Source organism: Manduca sexta, chromosome 25 (assembly GCF_014839805.1).
Source record: "Manduca sexta isolate Smith_Timp_Sample1 chromosome 25, JHU_Msex_v1.0, whole genome shotgun sequence".
NCBI lineage: Eukaryota > Metazoa > Arthropoda > Insecta > Lepidoptera > Sphingidae > Manduca > Manduca sexta.
In genome coordinates this window covers 14553428-14574482 of record NC_051139.1, presented here as the reverse complement: position 1 = coordinate 14574482, position 21055 = coordinate 14553428, and the positions used below count along the sequence as shown (strand labels likewise).

The 21055-nt window shown below is 34.8% G+C and overlaps 1 long non-coding RNA gene across 1 annotated transcript; it reads right to left on the bottom strand.

The window, feature by feature from the left end:
- Window positions 1-1964: 1964 nt before the first annotated feature.
- On the bottom strand, window positions 1965-8454 carry LOC115448393. The gene is made up of 3 exons (XR_005112990.1): window positions 8319-8454; window positions 5173-5216; window positions 1965-2487 (listed from the first exon to the last, which is right to left on the bottom strand). It is a non-coding gene; the product is annotated as an uncharacterized LOC115448393 (long non-coding RNA).
- Window positions 8455-21055: the final 12601 nt, after the last annotated feature.

Sequence of the window (21055 nt, the reverse complement as noted above, 5' to 3'; positions counted from 1 at the left end):
TTATAAAAGATAAAATAATTATGAAGGGTTCCAAAATTGATAAGTTGGTACCTACACCGTGACAGGTACTTATAGACACGCATTTTAATAAATAGCATAGATGCTTAAAATTAACATTGAAAAGACTTCTTACAACAATCTATCAATAAAAGTTAACTAAAAGCTCGTAAGAATACATATCAATATCATATCACTGCATAAAAAAAAAGCAATAAATTTCGGTGACATGCAAATTCACATGACGTAGTCTTACGTAACCTACAATACCCTTGACCCACAAGATTAGCGTCGGGGTAGCGTGTCGAGTGTTCGTTCACCCGCATTCAGGAAACCATAAAAACGTTCCAGTCGATATGAATTACGCTAGTTACAAGGTCACGGGGATTCGAGGTCGACTCGTCAATCGACATCGATTGTCGAATTTCTTTAATCGGATTAATCGTTATGAGATTAAATACTAATTTGGGAGAAAAAACGTGATTAGTGGGTATTCGTTTGAATGTGGGCAGAACCTTGGAAATTTATAAAAGTGCCCAATTAGGATGGTAATTAGATTTTTCTAAGCCGTAGGCTAATAACTTATTTAAGTTATTTAGCTATCTAGTATTGCGAGTAAGTTGTATTATTTGCTTCGCTTTTGGCATGCTATTATGTTATCATCAAAAGCTCAAAATTAATAAACCTACTGTTAACTATTTATAAGCCTGCGGTCTTCCTCTGCATTCTTCTGCCAAAATACAAGCTCGACAGGAATATCAGTAAGTAGGAGGTATATTGTACTTTTAAGTACCTACATTATGACGGTAAAACCTACACTGTGTTAAATAAAGATTGTGTTTTAATATGTTAAAACTGCGACAAATTACCGCATTATGGCGATTTTTAATCATTCGGAGATATATTTTGATTTCGAGAATTTTTACGAAATAGAAGTTCAATTCCAGACTCCAGGCTGATACTGAGCAGAAAAACCCATTTGTGTCCGATATGGCGATAGGATCGCCCCCTATCACATCATGGGACGGAACATACTTGGCGAAAAGTGGGTGCCCTAGTTGCGTCTCTGCATACCCCTTCGGGGATAAATGCGTGATGTTATGTATGTAGAAGTTCAATACTGTTACAATGTTTGGTATTGGTACAATAGTGCACACTGTCCCACTGCTGGGCAGTAAGCCTACATAATGTACTTCGGAGGCTGAGTTTGAACCCAGGACCCGCCTCGAATTCACTCACGAGTGGGTATCGCTTCACTACATAATACACATATAATTTAAACATATTAATACTAACAATGTTTAACAAAGGAAGTATCATGTGACAGAATTAAAGGGAAAATATAACTCTTATACACAATGTGTCATTTTATTTTCGAGAAACATTTATATACTAACAAGTTCACCATGAGTGGGTCACTGCGACACTATTTCCTTATACTACTGGTCGTTCAGTGTTGGAAATTCGACCGTCGAATTGACATTTGTATTGTACCACGATACCATTGTATGCATAAATTTTATTTCTCTGCACTTCTCTATATGAATTTTATATTTCCAAATTAAACACACGTCCGTATGCGCATATCTTTAAAAAGGGTTACTTTTTTTTCGCATATTAATATAAAGATGAATGAACGTCATGAATATACATTGATAGTTCGTCTCATCACTGCTATACTGTCGTGCTAAGCGCAAAAGCGGTATGTCAGGGAAACCTTATTTCGAGATAATTGAAGTTTTGTAAATATAGTTTTGTATGTAAAAATGATATAAAGAAACTCTTTTAAAGTTTTTTGGCAAGTTCTAAAAAAGATACCGTTATTTAGGTAAGTTTATTGGATGGGTATTTGTTAAGCTATCTGAAGACATAAAAATCAAAGTTTTGATTATTTTTGATATAAGTACCGCTTTTAAGCTTAGCTCGGCAGCATTATATATGCTATACTTACTGAATAAAACAAACTATAAAATTTACAGGACTTTAATTTTAATAAAGTCCATTTTTCAGGATTTACCTTCGTGCCCGGGAATCTAAATGTGTTAGACTAACTTTGTTGCATTTGTCATACTTGTTTAAGTAGTTTCTTAAGATTTGGTTACTCAGATTTTATAACGGAATTTTTTGAACATTTGAATGACTCGCCTTTGGTAAGTGTCATGAGTCATGAGTTGTGAATGTCCATATTCAGCATTATGAGTACCCAGGATAGGAGGTTTTCTCCCCTATTTTGTTTTTTTAACGCCATGTGTGAAAGTGAAGTAAAAAATTCTGTGGGTACTTGCTTTGAGGGGAAGAAATTTACTTGATTGACAGCTCAATATAGTATATTTTTAGGCGAAACAGTATTTTTTTTATAGTGAAAGCCCACGGATTTTTTACGTCTCTCTTTATTTTTTTTCCAAAATGGCCTCCTCATGTCATACTTGGAGAATTTTGTAGGAGTAATTCGGCAACACACTGCTCAGTAATTAGTTTGGTCGCAACGTCCTGCAAACAGATCACAACAGTTACAGCTTACAGCTGGACGTAGCAGCAGCTTAACGACAAAAAAGATAAAGTCACGGATCCAGACGAACTCTCGCACACAAGTCCTGGTAAAATATGAACTACTTTGAATAAGTAAGTAAATCAAAATGAGAGGAAACTCACAAATGGTTTGTGGGTTGTCTCAGTTAGGTACCTATTTAATGAATATGACACTCATTTATTACAACAGTTATGCTATGATTCACCTAATGTTGATAAAATGAAGCCGCAGGAATACCGAGGTTTTACGTGATCATTTTGTTTGTATCGTTTATTTTTGTGAAAATTTGGCAAATCCCACAAAAACATTTACATAAACTATAGTGAAAATGGAAGAACTTCACATAGCTATCTCATTAAGTAAAAGTGTTATGGGTACTAATTTGTTCCAATATTTTATTTGCTGCTTACTTGAAGGCATCTTTATTTTGATAATTAAATCTGTTTTTTTAATGCGTTCGCACGAGAAAAAATAATATGAATAGCTAAAGGCAAATGCAACTAGTTTTGTAAAAGAACTATCCGGTCGGCCGTGAGAAGTTTCTCGAAGACCTTGGCAATGACACGACGTGCGGCCTTGTGTAACGGTATTTTTATATTATTTGGCGCGAAATTAAAACACATGTAATTCGCGACACCACATTCAATGTGTTAACTGTTTGCTTTACATACTTGCGATTTTATGGTTATTATAGTTCTCCCAATTTATTTGTTTTTAAAGTAAATTGTTTTGGTGGAAATGCAAGCAAAGATTGTCGATGTTTGTTTTTCTGATTTTTAAATACTTATATTAGAAACATAAGTAAAAGCTTGTTCAATAAACCTTTTGGTCTAATTACTCAGACCATAGATATTAGATACTATGTGTATTTATGGAAAAGTAGATTATTATTTATCTCCCTTTGATATTTAGTTCGTAGAGAAGAAGATTCAATTGAACAATTAAAAACAATAAATAAGTTTTTTAATTTCACCTAAACGTAACGTGATTAGCAAATTAGAAAAAATTTACTGTTTCTTATAGTAGCTTGATAATAAATAATTATTGTATTTATTTATTATCAAGCTACTATAAGAAGAGTTAAAGTCCTGGCAATGTAAAATATAAGCAAAATAACTACTTTTTTTAGTTAATATCAATCATGGGTAGTCAGAAAATAGAAATGACACAAACCAAATCGAGGTGGCTTGTAACTGAGATAAATATAATCCTATCTGACATTTTGTAAGATTTTTTAGTTACAAGCTCACTCCTATTCACACGTCAAACTCATATCTAAATCTTGATTGTCACATCTCAAACATTTTGGTATGAGGAACCGATTTAGAACTTTATCACGTGGTAAATAGGTTAAAATAATGTTAAGATAACGCACCATTGCGGTACCATTCGCTTTAAAGTTCATCCTCGGAAAAAGTAACCTCTAACTCAGGGAAAAGAAGCAGCACATTGTGGAAAGAATTTTTAAAATCGGATTAGCATTTCATATCAAAAATGTAGTTTTAAAGCTTTATTAAAGTAGTCTAAAGCGGCGAAGAGTTAGACTACACATATGTACTGATATTCATAAAAGCGGTCTGCAAGCCGTTATAATACCGAAGAAAGGGAATAGGCAGGAATTGATTTATATGGACCTGTCGCCACTAGTAGTCTAGATTATAATTAATTGTACATGTATGCGTTGTTAAAATAATACCTATTCTGAATTATGTATGTTTGTTCTGATTTCCTTTAATGATTCATGTATTTTTACGTGGCGCAGCGGATGAAAAGATGATAGTGAAACTAGAAACTGTAGGTTCATTCTCCAATACAGATGACAGATGTTTGTGGGATTTTGAAACAGGGATTTAGATTTTGTGTGGGTGTAATAAGATCCAAATTGCCTTATAGTTCATGAAACCTACGCCGAAAAACTTGAATCTTATTGAGATCAAATCAGAAGTCTCTTATTGATTATTAAATGTTGTACGCGGCTTCGCGCGCGTGAAAAGCCCTTATAAATATTCCTAAACCACTGTAACAATAGCACCGCGCTGTTAGCACGACGCTGGCGTTATCTTCTTGAAAAATCTTATTTATTAATTCAGGACATGGTCTATCCGTATATCCTCATCATCATAATCATCAGCCACATAAAGCCCACTGCTGAACATAGGCCTGCCCTAAAGATTTCCAGACCGGAAAGCGGCCTGCATCCAACGTGTTCCTGAGACCTTTATCAAGTCGTCTGTGCAACTTGCAGGTACGTGGTCTCCACTCGAGAATTTTCTTTCTTGTATTCGTAAGTCAAAATCCATCTAAATCTGTTCAACGGTTGCTGTGTTAACATCAAGATATTTTCAAAAAGATTCGCATATAATATTAGTGTGAATTAAAATAGACGTATGATTATTGGATTTTATCATCTGCAAAACATCTTACTGCAGTGGATCCAATGACGTCAATACTTCATTAATTATTACGTTGTCTTTTCTTGATAATAAAAGATTTGATTAGCAATTTTGATTATAAAACACAAGTATCTACTAATATACGATAACTATCATCAACAACTAAACTTCGTAAAAGCAAACCTTTTTCTAAGCATAGGAACTACGCTAGACGTGGAGGTAAGAGCAGTGTAGTCTAAATTAAATATTTACCTACGATACCTGCGTCTCCTCACGGTCCCCAGAAAAGTACAGGTCTGAAACATTAGATAAATACTGGTAAAACCTATAATGGGACATATTGAAGGGACTATGGTGAGTTTTTTACCACACCAACAGATACCACCAGTCGCAAATAAATTCCATATTATATCTACAGGTTTTTTTTTGTATAATTGCCCTCATACATCAATAAGAAGTCGGTGTAACTCAATTTTCAAGTATCATAAATGATTCGGCTTTTATTACGGATTACCTGTCTGACGACAACCCCGATTTATTAATATATCATTAGAGATAAATATGGAAAATAACATTCGTATAATTTTCATCGTTGCATAGGCATACAATGAAGTACACAAATTATGTTCTTAACCACGAGGCATTAGATATCAAATTCTCTTATTATCCAGTAATTATACAGGCCTTAGTGTCCTAATCAGAACACAACAGTGCTTTCAAACCACTGCTTGGTGAAAGGATAGACAATGCGATAAGACTAAACTGTCTTCCTTTCAGAAGACCTTCCTATTGTAGCATCAATAAGATTATTCAATACATAAATACTGCTTATAATTACAGCAAAGAAACTGTTTTTCTACGAAATATCATTTGCACGATTGATTTTCTTTTTGACATAACGGATATAAGCAGCTCACGGTATATTGAATGACGACGCCCGTCTAGTGCTCTATTTTCTTTTCAGCTTATTAAAAGTTAGCTTTTGCCGGTGGCTCCGTCGGCCTGAAAAAGTTTTTCCGTGTTAAAAGTAGTTTATAGCACTCAGAAGCAATGTAGCTTTCTTTTAGCTAAAAAAAAAAACAAGAAAATCGGTTAAGTAGTTCTTGAGATTAGCTCGTTCAAATAATCAAACTCTTCAGCTTTATAATATTAGTATAAATAGCTAATGTTTCTTCAGTGGTTGAAATTCGATTGCAATTCAGTTTTTTTAGTTTTAAAGTTATTGAGGTTTCTCTGTACTCATTTAAACTTTCATTATGTCAAATCTCACACTCCTCCGTGAATGCAGTAGTAGGAAGATCTTTGGTGCCAAATCGTTTAGAGAAAGTAGATGGTGATTTATCAGATTACACTGACCATTCCAAAAGTAACAGAAAACTCGACATTTCATACGGAGAAAGGTACCATCTGGACTGAAGGACCATTTATCCTTAACTATTTCAATTCAGATCGAAGTACTAAATGACAAATGCAAAATTAAAACCATATAAGAAATGCCTAATATTTTCGTCATAGCCATATCAACCCACCGTAAACATTAAGACTACTTCAAGAATTTTATGTCAGAATAATGATGATGTAGGCAATTTTGAAGCAAAGCGCGTTTCTAAAGTAGATACTCATACCCAGACGAAGGTGGAGGCACTCGAGCGCTCTTAAGGCGCCTTAATATCTCAGCATCGTGTTCTGCGGCTAACCACATGGCCCTAGTTTTGATATAAAATCCGAAATAGTTTACCACAATTTACAGTGAATATAGTCGCATTTAGTAAGTTCTTTGCAATGATAGTTCACAAATACAAAGACAAGATATTAACGAAAGAAGTTTTTCATCGTTACAAAATTTAGCTAGGAAATCTTGGGAAATAGGGTAAAGCGGAATTAAGTTTGACTGTAACGCTCATAATTTTTTTGAATAGTTTATTTTACCGTCGAACTGGTATCATTGGGTAAGTTTATGAATTAGAGATAGCTGATAACATAACACCACTATGAAAGATGTTAATACGATGAGAAGGAGGAAGGAAGAATGAAAGGAGCAGTTTCGTTCCCCGAACCCAATTATGATTGATCCGTAATTTTTGTTTCGATTTTAGATCACTATATTTGAGATCGTAAGTGTCCCACAGTTTCGAAAACCTATAACGCCTTTTAGCTCGTGTCAGACATACATGTGTTTGTTCATACTTTTATATCACACATTGGTAATTTACATTGTCCACTAAATTGATTTCAGTCTAACCCATTATCTTGAAATGCAGAAATCTTATCGATGAAAGTGAATCATTTGGCGCACAATTTTTGTCCAATGTCGGTCGTTGTTCTTATCCCGGTTACACAACCGAATCTCGCATCCGGCCTTGCCCTATTTCTGTCATGGTCGGTCGGCCAATGTCAGTGCCGGGGCCTGGCTTGGCAGAGCACTTACATGGGTTTTTATTCCCGACAGCCGCTGACGTCACGACACGTGGTTCAGGCGTAGTGCATTCTTACAGCTCCAGTTTTCTATTGGTTTAATTTATTTCAGACAAAACATTTTTATTTTCAGATGAGTATGACGCGTTTGGAGTGTTTTATGTAAAAAGGAAAATTTGTTTTGATTTACGTGTTTTAGCGAATCTTCTTTATAGCAATTTTAGATGTTTCTTTTATTGAGTCGATTAAGCTAGGATCGCCCAAAAACCTCACGTAGGCTAGAAAGAATATCATTCTAAAAATGTTACATTTTCAAGGTTCCGACTACATTTAGAAGAAAGAAGTTTAAAAGACTTAGTTCTACTTAAACACTCGATACGAAGCAGTGTTAGGGAAACCCTAAAAATGTACGACTTAATGTTGAAGACTTAAAAGTCCAAACACAATACAAAGACGGTGTGTTTGAAATAAGTAATTGCTTTTTTGCGGCAGTATGAAATAATCCAATATAGACCGAAACCAAACTGGTCAGTGAATTATGGATAGTCGTGCTTGCAATATTAATAGCATTTACTGTATTGTTTACTGTATCCGGTGTGGTGGATTGGCGGCGGTTCCTATGTTAATTTTTGACGGACGATAACCCCATTATGTAATGTAATTATACTAGAAACAAATGAACACTGTTTAACACAACAAATTTAAATAATTCTATAACCGTTTCTTCGCGCGGGAAGACAAAGGTATCTAATCATACAGCCAAGTTTGCTGTTATTTATTGCCGCCTTTTTAGTTTATTAAGTTGTGTTTATTAATATTACTGAAGTTATTGACTAATTGAATTACTGATTTAGCATTTCCTTCATATTCGATTAAGCATCATTTTATTTTAGAATGGCAATAACGGGGAAATACTTATCGATATTACGTATCGTAGAAAAGATATGTATAAAAGGAAAAAGTTTTGCGTTGGTAATACTCACATTGACGTATCTAATTGCACAAGACGTAAAGTAAGCACAGATAAACAAAGAACAAGCCCGATCCTAAAACATTTACGTGTTAATATTTTAAAAGCATTTAGAATCATCGTAGAAAATTCATGAAACTTAATACTGATAATTTGACGACAATTTTTTATCTTTAACGATTTGATAAATTGATAATAAACATCCAAACGTTACCGATTGCGAGTAGACGTGATAAGCTATCGGTTGCTTTGGAAATTTCTTGAAGAAATTATTAACAATAATTTACGATGTAATGAAAATTAGGCAATCTATGTAACCAAGCTCGATAGTAAGAATTTATCGAGATTTTTTCAAATGTGATCTAATTCGAAATTAACAAAGATTGCCGTTATTACTAATACTTCTTTTCAGTCATATCCTGCTAAGATTAAAGTTTATCAGAGTAAAATGTCGAAATATGTTATGCTTAATCATATTAGTTCTACGAAATTCTGTCTAAAATTTAATAGTTATCATTGTCATGAAATCTACATTGAATACCTAGAATTCAGAAGTAAGGGTGAATAATGATATTCGTTTTTGGTTATGCATCCTCTATAATATACACCAAACATTAGCACTTAGCTCCAATATCTTTTTTTTCAATCTTTGAAAATCTTCTGCTGAGCATGGGTCTTTCTTACAGATTTCCAGATCAACCAGTTAGAAGCGGTCTCCCTTGCTCCAACCTCCAAATTATGTATTAATCGTTGATGTATTTGTGGTCACATATTTTTTAGGAAAAGATCTTTGTCACCTATTTCTTAGTAATCATTATCAAGGCCCGCCATTTTTGTATGGCCCATGTATCTATTATAGCATCCGTCAAGGCAGGAATCTTCTATAAATGTTGTATTAATCTTTGTCTTACCCTAGTTTTGTATATATTCTGTCCGTTCAAGGGACATCATACTATATAAATCGATTTGAATATCATTTTTGTCTACCATTATAAACCATTAATTGTTTAACGAAACTATTTTTTCCATTCCTTCTTTTATCATCATCGTCGTTGGAAGATCATCTGATGTTATTATAGACGTGACAGCACGGCGATCACGAGCTATCTCGAGTGTAGGATGTATAGGTACCTTTCCACTATCGTTAGGTACCTAGATAGTGCAACGTACTGTTCAAGCTAATATTTGCGCTGCACATCATTGACATATGACTTTGCTCGCTATTATAACCTTTTTATCTTCTCTATTAAGATTATGCAGATTGCCGATGCATGATGATAGTGTCGTAAGAAGATTTTTATTTCAGAACGGTAGATAATGGGGACCATTGGTCGGAGAGCATTTGATTACAAGTTTTAAAAGCTTCAAACAAAATTATGCCCGTTCCTCAGACCCGCGTCCTTATGAATCAATGTTTAAATTTTGTCATAGTTCCTCATGGGGGCGCGTCCCCACTTTGAAAAGCAAAGCTTTTTCTAAAGCAAGAAAGCGTTAGAGCAAGAGAAAAACGTTGGTATGAGATGTTATAACAGACTAACATTAAATTGTATTATTAGTAACAATTTAAACATTGCATCAATGCTGTGTATTTATAAAGTGCAATCTGTTATCAGCTGTTGCAGTTTGATAAGATTTTTAATGGTTAAGTAAACGGGACTAATTCTACATTTAGAGCATTATAAACTGAAAGTTCAGACTGCAACAAATGCAACTTTTACTGAATAATAACGTATTCTGGATATTTTGAGGTTTACATCTAATGTAACAGAGTGACGAAAGCAGTGCATTGCCCTGCTCTATGTATTTTTCAACGCTACATTCAAATTTTTTAGTTACTTATGGGCAGACTTGAAGTCTACTAACCGGCCAGCACTTTCTTCGTCCAGTTATTCATTTGTCTCAAACATGCTGAAGATTTCCATAAAATCAATACTCGTGATCGTTTCTCATTCGGGCATCGAACCTGCATCACATGACCATCACGCTCGTTCATACTATTAACATTAACAACTTACAAGGCGTCATTCAAACGTAGGTGTGTTGTTATCTAGAGGTATTAAGCCTGTTTCGATTGTCGTCAAGCGATAGTCCGGCCACAACAACCTGGAAATTGAGGCTAAACCATTATTTATCTTGTTCAATAGGGTTTGGCTGAATACAAGTATGTAATGTCGTTTGTATGTTATAAAAATAATCTTACAGAATACAATTTTTTTAGGAATAATATTTTCGGCCAGTTATTTTACGATGGGAAAGCTTGTCAGTTTAGGGATTGTCCTTAGCTTCTTGTCTAGTAAACATAGTTTAGGCGGGAATTTTGACAAGTTTATGAAGTCTTGGGATTTCTTTTTGAAGCCCCCTTTCTTATAATATAAATAATGGGTATTACATTAGCATTAATGAGTACCCATGGAGGTGAAAAGTTTGCCTACTTTTTATATAGTATATATTCAGTCTTACTTATAAACTTGTTTTAGCGTTAGGAGGTGGATAAGAATTGTTTAAATAACTGTAAAAAAACATCACCGGTTTCCTAGTTTAAACCTTATTAAGAGGCAAGATGGCGGGTTTTGACTTCAGCTGATCGAGTAAATTTGTATTTTAACTAAGCTTTGCGAATTTTTTATAAGTAAGACTGAATAATTCTATGTTTTACCTCACATCCCAGCCTACATGTATATTACAAAAACCCACTTATCGTTTCGCCTTGCTTTCCAACGAGGATGTGCATTAAGTAACCACGTAGACAGTTTGGTTTGTCTAACTAGTTAATACCGGTGCATGCACGAGGGCCGCTCATCTCGCCAGATGAATACGAGCAATTTCCGGCCTCGCTCCACAAGCGCGGATGTGGCCAACGGCTATGCCTTGTTTTAAAAGGTTTTTTAAAGCCATTGTTTTATTGATTTAAGGTAGAGTTTTTGAGTTGTGGGTTGTGAGGTTCGGGTTTCAATTCTCAGGTCATGAAATAAATTGTACTATGTTTAGAAAATACGTTTTAATGGAAGTGTGGATGTACAGTGATGCATATAAGTAGTTGGACAAATAAAAAATTACAAATCTCTTGTACGCGTTAAGTTTTGAAATATTTTTTTTTATTTGTGTGATTCCTTTTTATTTTACTGTTATGACGAGAAAATAAAATTTTGAACGAACACAAAGCCTTTAAATTGTTCAGGTACTTATGTGGCTGACTGTTCCTCTTGCGTGTACCCTTCGGGGAATAACACGTACGCCTATTTGTAAAATAATATACTATTAATATATTTTAACAACGTAGTATGCTCATTAATGTCTTCATAAGTCTCATAAATAAAGAATGATATTGCTTAGCAATTTCCACAACATTACCGGCATTTTAAAGTATAACAACACCGACGCACATGCTAGTGTAATCGGCCGTTTGTTAAACTACCCACTCGCGAGCACTCCCGATGAAGTTAATGTTGCATTATTTGAATTTAAACCGACGTTTTGTTGGTGTATTGTAACAGATTGTGCTATGTTCTGTAATGTGTTACTGTAACAATAAAAATAAATCACATTTTGATGTATTCTGTTGTGGAAATTGAGGGTATTTTGATGGTTTTCATTGTGGTGTGAGGAAATATCTATATAGATGTAACCTATTCTAAATAGAGCTGTAGTGAAGACATTCAAAATAATCCATGCAAAAATTTTATAGATATCTCTTTTAGAAATTATTTTTTTATTTATACACCACAGAAAACACATTTTACTTTAAAATATTTTTATTGTTTCATAGCTGTTTTCTTCTCAACAAACACTGCTTCAACCCTCGGAATACCTCTGTAGATCATTTTCAGTAGACCTTGATGGCTGAGTCGTCATTTAGCACCCGGCACACCATGGATTGATGTAGCTGGAGGAAAAAAATAAAGATTATTAAGAATTATTTTATTCAGGATTGCCAATTAAATTAACAACATTACATTCAAAAAAGTAATAAAATAAAACATCTGGACTAGTTGCAATTTCTATAAGTAAAAAAAAAAACAAAAACAAGAAATTTAAGGTTATAGCTTAAGGTCCATTTTTCATACATTTTGTTTCACCTTTAATCTGGGTAACTAAACAAGTATTGACAAGTAAAGAATTTAAATTCACGTCTAGTTAGTGATTAGTTCTCGCAGTTGAAAGAAAAACGTAAAAATAATAAATATGCATGGATATTTCGGCCTTTAAAATTTCGTCGTATTAAATTTTAAAGGCCGAAATATCCATGATGTATGAAAAATGGACCTTAAGCTATAACCTTAAATAAAAATAAAAATCGGGAGTATAAGTCCATTATACAGATTATTTAGATTTATCTAAATTTTAAAGATTGCGTCGGTCGCTTACGTTCGAAAACTAAACTCATCAGCCGAATACACATAACAAGTCGGAACCTCGAAATATGTTTACCGAGAAGTAAATGTGACAGTGTATGAAATCGACACACTTCATGAATTATGATTACGTAGATACATAAAATTATCTTAATTGAAATTAACTTACGATATATCAAATTGGATTTTATCACTGCGCCCACGTATACCAGGTGCGAAATGTATAAATAATTATAATATAAGTATAGTCATGTATATTACAACCCATAATATACGCATACATTATATGCGTCACAGATTACATTCATTGACAAGCGATCCAGCATATCTTAGGAAAAGTTTAGTCCTAATTCTGTATCATTGTTTAAGTATAAATTGGTTAAAACTCCATTGGATTCCTTGAATTGTTTCCTTATTATAATACTCCTAGCTCCACCCATAGAAGAACCCGAAATTCAACGTGGCCTACAATGCAAATTCTCTTTTATAATTCTTAAAATCTTATTTATAATATATTGTTAATTTATATTTATTGGGCTATTGTCAAAGACAGGTCCCATGTTCCAATACCAAAATAATGTCTGATCCGTAAATATTAAAAATGAAGTTTCCTAGAAATTATAAGCCTTGCATTGTGAGTCAAAAGCAATACAACAAGTTATTTGTTTCAGGCATAAACTGTGATGTCATTAAAGATAAACTACACGACTGTAGATTAGTCACATTTGATACGAAAACATTAGGTCCTTGATAAAATTCACGAGATAATGTATAGGAATGATGCAATGGTTGGGCAAGTTAATCTAGAGGACAGTCATTGGATATAGATAATGTATACCCTTTATCGATAATTTTATCTCATAGTCAAAAATTATCTGACTTCCTAACTCTCAAGACTATGTCATCCACACACCCACCACAGCAACAGCTGGTAACGATGGACTGGTACTCCTAATTTCTATCAAAAACCCAAAGTTTACTCAGCTGCGTAAAGTCTCAATTAGACGAGGCAAGTTACTTCTGGTTAGTTTTTGAATTCTCGCCAGTCAACGCGGGCATAAATTGCCTCGCAATTGTGTTCACACTGGACAATTTTTCATGTCCTATCAAGGACTGCAGGCGCACCTATAAAATTGCTCCATCCTTTTGAAGCTTTAGAGTATTCTACATAGATACACTTACGATTTCAATGATAAAAGAACATCGTCTGTGGCACGCATTTTTATGTTAGCAGTAAAGCCTAACAAAGTTCCAAGCAATAATCTGACTTAATCCGGCAACTAAATTAATGTTAAAGAAGTACGGAGTTAGAAATACAATTTGCTGAGATTACCTAGTTTGCGAGAGGCCTGTATTAGCTAAACTAAATCAACTACTGAGGCCGTTGAGCGATGCAAGGATATGGTGCAAGGAAATAGTTTCGTTGAAGGCAGCATGGTGTGTCAAATGTGATTTTTGGTTTCGAATTCTTAGAAGTTACCTTTAAGAATGTGATAATGCTTTACAAGCTAGTTCCATTTAATTTGATACGGCTAAATATCTACTCCAAGTCTAACAGCAACCAAAGATATGTATACTATATATCAGAGAACGCCTGAATCATGGCGTGTTATCTTTCCAAAGAAAATTGGGGTATTACATATAGTACTGCAGAGCTTTTCAACCTCAGTCATCAGAGTTGCTTTATGCAATGGAAGATGAACTCACCGAAAACAAGCCGGAACGCAGTAGTGACGTTCGTGGCAACGCTGCAGCAAAAGGCCATCTGCTGCCAGACCCACCGTACTCTCCGAAGTCGCACCACATGCGTGAAGATATCCACCGATTTAGCCGGTAGATGAATATATGAGATAAAGATATGTTTGAGGTAGGTATGCTATTTTTCACCTTCAGAACGGCGTCCACAGCTAGGTACCTTACATCGCTTACGACCTTCATTTTGTTCTAAAGTGAAAAGATTTGGAAACATTATTAGAGATATGGCCTATATCATAAATAACCTCTTTTGAGTCATTCCTTATATAGCAACCACCACGATTATAAGAGTAAGGTATGGGACTACGGGTAGATGACAGATATCCCCATCACTCTTCATAAGGAAGATGCAAAAAGAAATTTACGACTTCAGTACAATAGGTAATACGGGTCAAAACATACTGCAAAACTATATTGATGATTAAATTTAAATCTGTTACCGAGGCGTATTATTTACGTGCACATGTTTACTGTGACTGCATTGTTGTGTTATCTGTGAAGCCGACCGTGTATAGTTTTACCTGTTTGTCAATAGTCATGTGCATTCTACGCGAATTGCCGGCGTCTGCGCACAAGCCGGGGGAGCGCGGCGGTTGGATCTTGGGACGCAACTCACGCGCACGATGCAGTACATATCGGCCCTTTTTTGTTTGGCTGATAGTCTGACGCGAATTTCGTTATTCAGTTATACTACGTTTATACTCTCATGTAAATCATTGTTCTATTACTCATATATTGACCGTGGTTATTAAGAGTATTTCCTTGAAGCATTGTAATTACTTAAGGACTTTATTGTACTGTGGCCTTAAGTGCATCAACAACATAGAACTTTGCCAATTGCCATTATTTTGTCAGTTTACTGTTTGCTATTTTAATACATATTCTTAGGAACCATAATAAAATACGTATTTTTACTTATGTCTTAACTACGGTATTTCGTTGTTGGGCCATTTAAATTGTAGAAACACGGTCCAACTATACTATGACTTCGAACGTCATACTCCAGTAGGTAAGTACTTACAATTTTAATCAACCTTAAAAAAGGAGAAGGTTATCAATTCGTCGCGTATTTTTGCATCTATTGTAAGTAAGATACCGTACGCGCACTAGACTTAATATTGACGTTTATTTAAGCGGTAGGCAAATTGGCATTACGACGACATCAAACATTCTGAGAACGTCTTGAGTTTTGTGGTGTAGCCAAGCACGATAATTAAACCTGTCCGACACCTACAGCAGACGGCTCTCGACAGCAGGCGACAGTGCCGTCAAGCTTGCTGTAATAGGCATGCCGTGAGTCAAGCGACAAGCCCGCCAGTGCGGCCATCGACCTCAATGCACTCGTGCATCTGGCCACCGCGTCTCCATTACCAGACGAAAATGGACACCGTATTTTTGGATGTGATGTGAAATGATTTGGTTCGGATTCCGGCTGTCAATTTTGGACAACGGCGGCCATTTTGTCGATGTTACTTGTTGCCAAATGGCGTTCACTGTTGATACTGCCATTATGTATTTTTATTTTTTTTATATAATCTTTTAGATAATGTTATTACTGTATGAAAATGTACGTAACATGTATTTAAATCGAAGAGTCAGTAATGGGTAGAACAAGATACGTAAAATTACGAAATTTTCATAAACCTACGTAGGTTCTAGATTTTGTACAATAGCTATTGCACTTAAAGGAAATTACACAAGATAACTTCCCTCTAAACTTATAGTTACTGTAATAAGGAAAAATAAAGACAACACCGGTACGTATAGAAATTTTGTTGAGTTGCATATTCTTATTATATTTCCCATTAATATTGGAACGTGCCATTCATCACGTAGAGGCAATCGTGTACAAAAAACTAATTCTATGTTTGATATAGGTATTAGTGACAAATTTCATGAGAAAACCTCAAGGTTTATTATAACCTATGGCAATTCTAAGTCAGACTTTATTCTTGTGCCATAATAATAAATGGATAATTTTATTCATTCATTTAACCTAATAATATAAAGTTTTTTAAAGTATGGAAAACTGGAAAGAATTCTTAATTATTAAGTGGCATGCATTATTTAATTATTACGTCTCATAAACAACCACAATGCTAGTGATGCCTTAGCTTGCCTGACCTAATAGTTGCGGGCATTTTATAGTATTTTATATCTCTGATCTTACTGTTTATGTCGGTTTCCCGTTAGACTGCTGCTATACCCTCGTTGAAGGGTTTTATCACACGATAGATTTATCTGACGTTGCCTTTATCATTTTAAACATCATTATTTCGCGCTCTTACTTTTCGAGTACATTAGTAACGGCTCCGGGGATTCTAGGCGAGAAGTATCCTTTCTGCACTGCCCTTGGGTTAGGCACATTGACATATCTGAGTTATTTTCCAGAGGGAGCAGGGGAGGCCGAAGGGGCAGGAGGGGCAGGAGGGGCAGGAGGGGCCTGTGCCCCGGAGCCTAAAAAGAAAAAAAAGAAAATACATACCTGGACGTTGAAACCTAAACCCAATAAGAGCAATTTGAATAAGGACCTTAATAATACTAAGCTAAGTATAATATACCTGTACGAACTCTCAGATACAAGAAACCTACCAAAAATAAAAAACGCGGAGTTGGTTTGATAAAAAGAAAACACTAAACATTCAAGAATTGGGATTTTAATGTCCAAAAACATAATTTAACCTTATAGGCATGGCAGTGCTCTTACAATTTAGTAAGAGAAAGATGATACATCGTATTGAAAAATTACTGACAAATATAACTTCTCAAACACTTGTGTAAGCTGATTTTGAAGGTTCCCAGAAATTGCCTTGAGTTGATAGATGGCTTCGAACCTTTTAATTATTTGGGATGTTTTCGGAATCAGGTACAACCTTGGCACAAAGCATTGATTGCTTTTGATTTGATTGCCAAGTTACAATATGCAAGTAGGTGATACCATAATTTTCAAGAATGTTAAAAATATCATCGCATTGTCGGAAAACTGCATTTCTATTATCAAGCCCAATGGAGACGCTCACACTCTTCAAGCCTGAGTGAAAGTCAAGTCTAAACACAGCCTTTCGCCAGAGCCCACAACAAATAGCTTTTCATATAAATCTTAAATATTCACTCACAGAAATGTTATCTCCAGGGTCCCACGACAATGGATCCATTTATTGATAAACGACGTTTGGAGTTCATCGGATTTTTTCAACGTCTCCCGTGTTTAGTTACAGAAATAAAAAGAGCTTCGCGGATCTTATTTCTCGTATTTTATTTGAACATGATTATATTTTTGTGGGGTTCTGAAATTTATATATTATAATATCCAATTTTAAAGGAACCTTGGACGCGATGCTGGAAAATCAAAACTTGATCCTGATAAAAACCTTTATTGACCGCAATTTTCAATAAACGATCTCAATAGCATTTTCTGGTCCTATCTCAAAAACCAACCAATCAGAATATAGTATTTATTGACATCCTTACAAATGATTTATTTTGATTGGTTCATTGTCGGAATCGGATTCAAGATTGAGATAATGATAATTTATTAAAAACGGATGTTAGTTTTAAATTATAGCATTAATTTAAAGCTCATTTTGATAGAAAAGGAGCGCCTAACCGAGGGTTATATTATCTCAAAGAAACCGACATAAACTGAAACGTTTGCTACTGTACATTTCAAGTCAGTGAAATTGCCAGAAATCCATATATTCCGTGGATTTTTCCCTCTTTCTTTATTTCAATTACTAACATACTATTTCTGACATTATGGATGTCACTGTGAAGATAGCTTTAAGTGAATCACATGTGCACTCAGTTATAAAATAAGTGAAAAATATTATTCTTTCTGGTAAACTCATTGTATTTAACTTAATAAATATATTCTACTGAACCGTCATACCGTTTCTGTAGACATGTAAAAAATGGTAACAGAATATAATAACAGATCGATATCACCAAAAAATTGTAACGAAGCATTCAATCGAAATGTAACAATTGGAGGCATTTTTCGATTGGAAACGCTTTCGTTCGCGACTAGTTATTTTGGCAAAATTGATCGATTTTCTAGTAAAAACAGAGTTTTTTGTAAAGAACTAAATTGTCCATTGTGTATATTTCTTTAATAATATCGATAAAAAGTACCGAACGATTTATATTATGATGACTAAGAAAACAAATTGGGGCACATTTTCTATTCGTTTCCTTTATTTCTACAAGAAGTCGTCTAGAAGATGTCTAATTTACGGAATTGAACGACTAAAGATTGGACTACTGGACTTGAAAACGACTACCTAACATATTTCGATGTAAACTAAACTAATTTTGCAATTCAATATATTCTCGTTCGACAGCTAACATAACAAATTAGAGAGAACTATATTTTTGGATGCAAATTGGTGTAAATCATTAGAGTGTTTATCGCTAGGAGCTAGACGCGCCCCCATTGGCCGCTGCGTGCGTCACTTGGATGCGCTTGCGCATACCGCGGTGTGAATTATTTATCACTCCGACATATTATTCCATTCCGTATCACTCACGTGAAATTTATTGCGGTCTTTCGTATTTTTCAGTCACGTATCAATTGTTAGATTTTTGATGATAGTCTGTCCGTCCAAAATGAATACCATATTATACAATTTTTAAGATTCTCTGTTTTTGTGATCTATCTTTCTAGGACACCCAATGTTGTACATGTTACTTTCCTGGCGCAGTGATTGTGACTGACAAGTTTGTAGTTTGACTCCCAATTTTTACACAAAATTGATAGATACGTAAACAATATTGCTGCTAAGAATAATGCTGATGGTAGCATAATTTACTGGTGGTAGGATACATTTTATATCCGCCCGATAGGGACAAGTTGTTAAAACCCGCCATAGTGGCCTACATAAGTGTGTCGCATTCGAGGATCAGCCTGTGTATATCCGGTTCCAACAGGCCGGCATAATTGTGTCGACTAGCGAGGGGTAACCGTGTCTCGTCAGTCGACATACTGTTGGATTCCACTCCACTGGTCATCAGGTACAGTGGGATCAAGTTGCCGTGTCCGTACATAAAAAAAAAAAAAAACAGAAAACCCTATACAATTGTTGATAAATCTCAATCTTTATAATTCGCATAAAAAGTTAACTTTATCTGGTATCCGCTACTTTTATCATACAAATTATACAAGAGGAAAGTGAAATGCCGTGATTTAAAATAAAAAATAAACAAAATCAAATTACTTGGCAGTCCCATAGTCGCTGCCGGGGGTGGTGCGGCGGCAGTCGTAGTCGTTCGCTGCATATCCGAAGACGGAAGGGTGCCCCTGGTATGACAAAAAAATAAATAAACACGGCCTCCTCAAGTATGCTGCGGGCGGGTCCATCTTAACTATAAGTGACTGACCCAGAGCCCATGTATATTTTACATTACTAAAAAAAACCTTATTGTAGTGATATTCCAGCTTTTTTGTCTTTGCAAAAGGTACCAAATTCTGTTTATCCAGGGACCACAGCTTGGGTTAAAATGCCCATTCTCATTCGAAGCCTAGGCCAGACAAACTGGTATTGGGTTTTTTACTGAGTGTCAGCCCAGAGTTTGAAATTTATTCCCGATATGGGGATAGGCTCGCCCCTATCACATCATAGGACGGAATACTTACGGCGGTAAGTTGGTGCACCGGTTGCATCTCTACCTGCCCCTCAGGCATAAAAGGCTTGAGTACGTGTGTGTATGCATTTGTCAATTCTGAACGTTACGATACTCAATAAAATATCAAACCGAAATATTCATTGCATACCACAAACATAACAAATATGAAAGCAATCTAACTAAAGATAATTGTATTTCGTTATTATTTTTTCTAGTTTGTGTTACTTCCACAATTTGATATTCGACACTGAACTTGACTCTGTGTTGTGTAAATTCGTTGCCAAGGCCAGAGGGATGTCGTAATTTATTTATCACCTCCGCTCATATATAACCATGTTAGAAGAACATACAGACGCTAACATGTTTTAGATCCAAACATACGAATCATAGAAAAATGCACCTATCGCTGCGGTAATTAGGCAGGTTGTAAAATGTTCCATTGATTTTTATTGATACCCATTCGATTTACATTTATGCCAATGTGAAGTCGGAAATAAAAAAAAAGCCGGAGATTGTCGTATAACATTTCCCCTGCCAAATGGGGAAAAAAAGTGTGACCATCGAAGGAAATTGCGTTTTATACATGAATCTATTTTAGCTATACGAGTTATTTTTGTACAAATTTTAATTTACATGTTTCAATCCAAGGGTAAGACAATTTTTAAATTATACAAAAATTATGGTATTTTTTATGAATACTATACTTACCATCTGACCTTCTCTTAGTACATTTTGGTCTTGTTTTATATATTTTGCTATTGTGTATTAATTATTCTTGTTGTGTTTGACTGTCACAAATAAATTGTGTTTTTTTTTTTTTATCAATAAACTTCTAGTTTTGTCCATTAATTTATGTATAATATGACACAAAAATATTTAATTATACCTACATACTCATAATATGGTTTTGTCCCATAGTATGGAAATTACACTATAACTTACCCAAAACTACACAATAACCGTTACTCAGTTATAACGATCTGTATAACAATTTTTGTTTCATAAATATATCTTTACAGCT